The following is a 6,000-nucleotide window of genomic DNA, read 5'->3' on the forward strand; positions in this document are numbered from 1 at the left end:
ACGCTCCAGTGCCTTGTAGATGTTCTGCAGGACCGGAGGCAGGAGGACAGAGCCCCGCTGCATTCTATCTCTAACCGCCCTCCCCCGCCACAAAGTCCCATCCCCCCCCTCACCCAAAGTCCCAAGAAGGAGGGGCGGCAGGGGCCATGAAAACAGTCACTCCACCCCTGCAGACTGCTCAAGTAACAGAAGGCTCTCATTCCCAAAGATTTGATAAGTCCTTTCCTTCACTCCAAAAGCACCTCACCCAAGCCCCTATCCCAGTTTCATCCCCTAACTGTGTAGTTGTTAATAAAAAATGTTTCTGTTAATTACTGTTTCCGTCATGTTCTTTTAGAGGAGAGTGTGTTTGAAGGGGGGAAAGAAGGTTGGTAATTGGAGAGGACAGTCACCTTTACCAGGGTACAGACACGGGGGCAGGTTCAGCAGAAGGTCACACATACATTGCAGTCACTAGGCACCCTGGTCAGTCTGGCAGGTGGTTTTCATGTTCTGTGTGGGGGGGCTATGTGAGTTTGTGGTGGGGGAGGGCGGTTACAGATCTTATGCAGCGGTCCTTAGCCTGGATGGCAGAGCCACGCAGCAGGGGATCTGTAACCGCCCTCCCTCGCCACAAAGTCACATAGCCCCCACACACAGTCCCGAAAAGGAGAGGTGGCAGGCTCTGTTGAAACAACCAGTCCACCACTGCGGACCGCTCTAGGAGCAAGCGCCTGTCATTCCTCGAGTTTAGAAGTGTTCTTTCCATCACTACGCCCACTCCCCACCACAGTCTGCGTCCCAGTTTCAACACTTTACCACAAAATCCTTAATAAAGAAAACGGTGTTAATGAACAAAGTCTCATTTAGTTTATTTTTAAAGGTGTGTTGGAAGGGGGTTGGTAACTGGAGAGGATAGTCAATATTATCTGGGTAAAGAAACGGTGGCAGGTTCAGCTTCTGTTTAAACAAACTGAATAGTCACAGGTTACCCTGCTCACTCTGGAACCTAGCTTTCAAAGCTTCCCAGATGCACAGCACATCCCGCTGGGCTCTTCTAATCGCACAGCTGTCTGGCTGGGCGTAATCAGCAGCCAGGCGATTTGCCTCAACCTCTCACCTCGCCATAAAGGTCTCCCCCTTGCTCTCACAGAGATTGTGGAGCACACAGCAAGCTGCAATAACAATGGGGATATTGGTTTCGCTGAGATCAGAGCGAGTCAGTAAGCTTCTCCATCTCCCCTTCAGACGTCCAAAAGCACACTCCACCACCATTCTGCACTTGCTCAGCCGGTAGTTGAAGAGTTATTTTTCACTGTCCAGGGCACCTGTATAGGGCTTCATGAGCCAGGGCATTAGCGGGTAGGCTGGGTCCCCGAGGATGACTATAGGCATCTCCACATCCCCAACAGTTATTTTGTGGTCCAGGAAGTAAATACCTTCCTGCAGCCATCTAAACAGACCAGAGTTCCTGAAAACGCGAGCATCATGAACCTTGCCCAGCCATCCGACGTTGATGTTGGTAAAACATCCCCTATGGTCCACCAGTGCCTGCAGCACCATTGAAAAGTAGCCCTTTTGGTTAATGTACTGGCTGGCTTGGTGGTCCGGTCCCAGGATAGGGATGTGAGTTCCATCTATAGCCCCACCGCAGTTTGGGAATCCCATCGCAGCGAAGCCATCTATGATCACCTGCACGTTTCCAAGGGTCACTACCTTTGAGAGCAGTAGCTCAACGATTGCTTTGGCTACTTGCATCACAGCAACCCCCACAGTAGATTTGTCCACTCCAAATTGGTTCGTGACTGACCAGTAGCTGTCTGGCGTTGCAAGCTTTCAGAGGGCTATGGCCACTCGCTTCTGGACAGTCAGGGCTGCTCGCATCCGGGTGTCCTTGCGCTTCAGGGCAGGGGACAGCAACTTACAAAGTTCCAGGAAAGTTCCCTTACGCATCCTAAAGTTTTGCAGCCACTGTGATTCATCCCAGACCTGCAGCACTATGCGGTCCCACCAGTCCGTGCTTGTTTCCCAGGCCCAGAATCGCCGTTCCACAGCATCAACATGACCCATTGCCACCATGATGTTCACGGCACAGGGTCCAGTGCCTTGTGAGAGGTCTGTGCCCCTCTCAGACTTAATGTCCTCACCGCGCTGCCATAGCCTCCCCGCCCGATTTCTCAACATCTGCCTCTGAAAAAGGTGGATGATAAGGTGTGAGGTGTTGACAACGGCCATAACTGCAGCGATGGTTGCAGCGGGCTCCATGCTCGCAGTGCTGTGGCGTCCACGCTGTCAATCACCAGAAAAGTGCGCGAACTGATTGCCCGCCAGCGCTTTTACGGAGGGAGGGCGGGAGTGAGGGTTGTATGATGACAGTTACCCAAAACCACCCTCAACACATTTTTTGCCCCAGCAGGCATTGGGGGCTCGACCCAGAACTCCAATGGGCAGCGGGGACTGCGGGAACTGTGGGATAGCTGCCCACAGTGCACCGCTTCCAATATCGACGCTTGCCCCATTAGTGTGGGCTCACAAAGTCGAATTACTGTCCTTAGTGTGGATATACACGTTCAACTTTGTAATATCCGTTCCACAAATTCGCTTTAAGTAAAATCGAACTACTCTCGTAGTGTAGACATACCCTAACATACAGCACAACCATCAAAGAAATGAGTGCTAGAAAAAACTGTTAAGCCATTCAGCCTCTCTGTGCCAGTTAGGATTTTTCCCTTCCATTTCCAGCACTGGGACCTTCTATTCCTTATTGCCAAAGAGATCAAGTTCAATTGTTTAGAATGATGAAAAAAGAGAATACTATGGGTAACATTAACAATGGAATATTAACCATCACTTATTTCCTGTCTCTTTAATATTAAGTTTATTACAAAAATAAAACACAGTAATGCACATTGGAAAACATAATCCCAACTATACATACAAAATGATGGGGTCTAAATTAGCTGTTACCACTCAAGAAAGAGATCTTGGAGTCATTGTGGATAGTTCTCTGAAAACATCCACTCAATGTGCAGCGGCAGTCAAAAAGGTGAACAGAATGTTGAGAATCATTAAGAAAGGGATAGATAATAAGACAGAAAATATCATATTTCCTCTATATAAATCCATGGTACACCCACATTTTAAATACTATGTGCAGATGTGTTCGCCCCATCTTATATTAAAAAAAAAGACATATTGGAATTGGAAAAGGTTCAGAAAAGGGGCAACAAAAATTATTAGGGGTATGGAACGGCTGCCACATGAGGAGAGATTAATAAGACTGGGACTTTTCAGCTTGGAAAAGAGATGACTTTTCGGGGGGATATGATAAAGGTCTATAAAATCATGACTGGTATGGAGAAAGTAAATAAGGAAGTGTTATTTACTCCTTCTCATAACACAAGAACTAGGGGGTCTAAATTAAATTAATAGGGAGCAGGTTTAAAACAAACAAAAGGAAGTCTTTTTTCACACAACGCACAGTCAACCTGTGGAACTCCTTGCCAGAGGATGTTGTGAAGGCCAAGACTATAACAGGGCTAAAAAAAGAATTAGATACATTCATGGAGGATAGGTCCATCAATGGCTATTAGCCACGATGGGAAGGGATGGTGTCCCTAACCTCTGTTTGCCAGAAGCTGGGAATGGGCGACAAGGAATGGATCACTTGATGATTACCTGTTCTGTTCATTCCCTCTGGGGCACCTGGCATTGGCCACTGTCGGAAGACAGGATACTGGGCTAGATGGACCTTTGGTCTGACCCAGTATGGCTTTCTTATGTTATGTTCACAGATTTGTAAAGCCATAGATTTTAAGGTAAAACACGCACATTATATCAATCATCTACTCCAGTGGTCTCCAAACTTTTTTGATCACACACCCCTATCAGTAAAAAAATTTTGAGCATGCACCCCCTGCTGCGCCAACGGAAAAAAAATACAAATAAAACTTGGACTCCCGCCCGAACTGCTGAAGTGCCCCTCCCCAAAAGCCGCTCTGACTCCTGCCCGAACTGCCGAAGCAAAACAAACAAAAAAAAGTGCTCCTCCTGCCGCAGACCCCCAAGGATCCTCTTGCACACCCCCACTTTGGAGACCACTGATCTACTCTGACCTCCTGCATGACATATCATAGAATTTTACCCATAATTTAGCTCAGTAACTTGTGGTTGAACTAGAGCATATATTTTTAGAAAGATACAGTCCTGATCTAAAGTTTAAGTGACGGAGAATTTACCACATCTCTTTGCAAACTTCTTAAATGATTAATTACTCTGACTGTTAAAAATCTGCATCTTATTCCAGTTTGATCTCTGCTGATTTTGACTTCTAGCAAGTGTTTTTCATTATGCCTTTGACTAACTTAAAGACCCCCGATAACACATTCTCTGTGTGCAGGTACTTAGACCATGATCAATGTTGTTAATGAACTTAACTCTGATTTTTTCAACATTTATTTTTCTGGTAGCACCCATGTTCTTGCCAGGACTTTAAACTCAACCCTCTCTGATATGTAACTCTAGCCTTATCTAGTATGGTGTCTGGGGAATAAGAGAACTTTAAATGTTATAACATAGTAAACCAACAACTGATACTAACTGCAGATATCTTCTAGCAGAAGGCAAAATTGACGAAGCCGGGGTTATGCTGGTTAACATGCACGCTTGTTGTGCAATGATGGGATCACTAATCAACTGTCTAGGAGGGTGGCTTTACATATCTGTCCCTAATCATTTACAAGAGGAAACTTTATTATTGTACCTCAAAGACAGAAATGCTGAAAATTCATATGGTGAAAACAATTGTTCAAAATGTGTTTTTGACAAATATGGCTTTCTTGTGAAAACTAAAGTTTCTAAAGGAAATGTGTGTCTCGTGTCCAAAAAAGTCACTTTTTTTGAAAAAAGCAAAAACTCTTGAAAATGTAATTTTTTTGCCTACTGTTTTCTCAGCAACACAAACATTTCCCTATCAGCTCTGACTGTAAAGCCACAATAACCATGCAAACAGATAAATACTGTCATGGGCCCTGTAAACAAATTGATTTAATTGATGTTTACAGAACTGAATATTCAGTTCAATATCATACCAGCACAAGTTAAATTTTGCATATCTTTTGGAATGAAGATGAAAGAAAATACAAAGTTATTATGATACTGGTATTTCTTATTATGCACATGCTGAATTGATAGCTTAACAAATGAGGGTGTGGGAATTATTATAAACAAAATATCTTATATAATACGTCAGCTGTCAGGGAATAATATAAATAGTATATGGGATGCAGCTAATGTTACCTTTAAAAGGCAAATGAGTGTGTCATGTTTGCCCTCCCTCCTTGCACATCTTCCTCCCCCCCTCAAAAAAAATAGGAAGAAGAAAATTCAAGAATCAAAACAAAAGATATTGGACCAATTTCTATGCTAGTGTAAACCTGTGACGCTCCTTTTATTCCAGCAAAGAATTTGTCTCACTAGACCTGCCACTACAGCATATTAAACCGGGATATCACTATGCTGCTACCATGCTGATGGCCACCCGAGGGCAGTGTCATACTATACCACATGAGAAAAAATGGATATTTGATCATGCTTATCAGAAACAAATACTTCAGCAAGTTTAACAAGCCAAACACCTTGCTGATAAGATTATTGAGTTAGTATGCACAGAAATTAAAAATCAGAAAACTCTCTCAAGCATTCCAAGAGTATTTTATTATTTATACATCTAAAATTAAAGGACATGATTATGGACAGACAATGAACAACCCAATGAACATCGACTAATTCCTGGAAGGATTTTAGCTCTACAGCCTGCTGTCGAGCAATTTGAGACACCAAAGACCCCAATTGCTGCAGAAGAGAACCAAGCTGCACTAAAGCCCTTGCAGCCAAAGGCACCAGGAAACTTGAGGAAGTAGTCGCAGAGTTTCAGTTTTGACATACTCTGTGCAATAGGTCATGACCACAGGCTCTCTGCTTGGGAATTATATAGCTTGTCCACTACCTTTCTTGCCCCTA

The sequence above is a fragment of the Chrysemys picta genome, chromosome 7 (assembly GCF_011386835.1).
Source record: "Chrysemys picta bellii isolate R12L10 chromosome 7, ASM1138683v2, whole genome shotgun sequence".
Classification (NCBI taxonomy): Eukaryota; Metazoa; Chordata; order Testudines; family Emydidae; genus Chrysemys; species Chrysemys picta.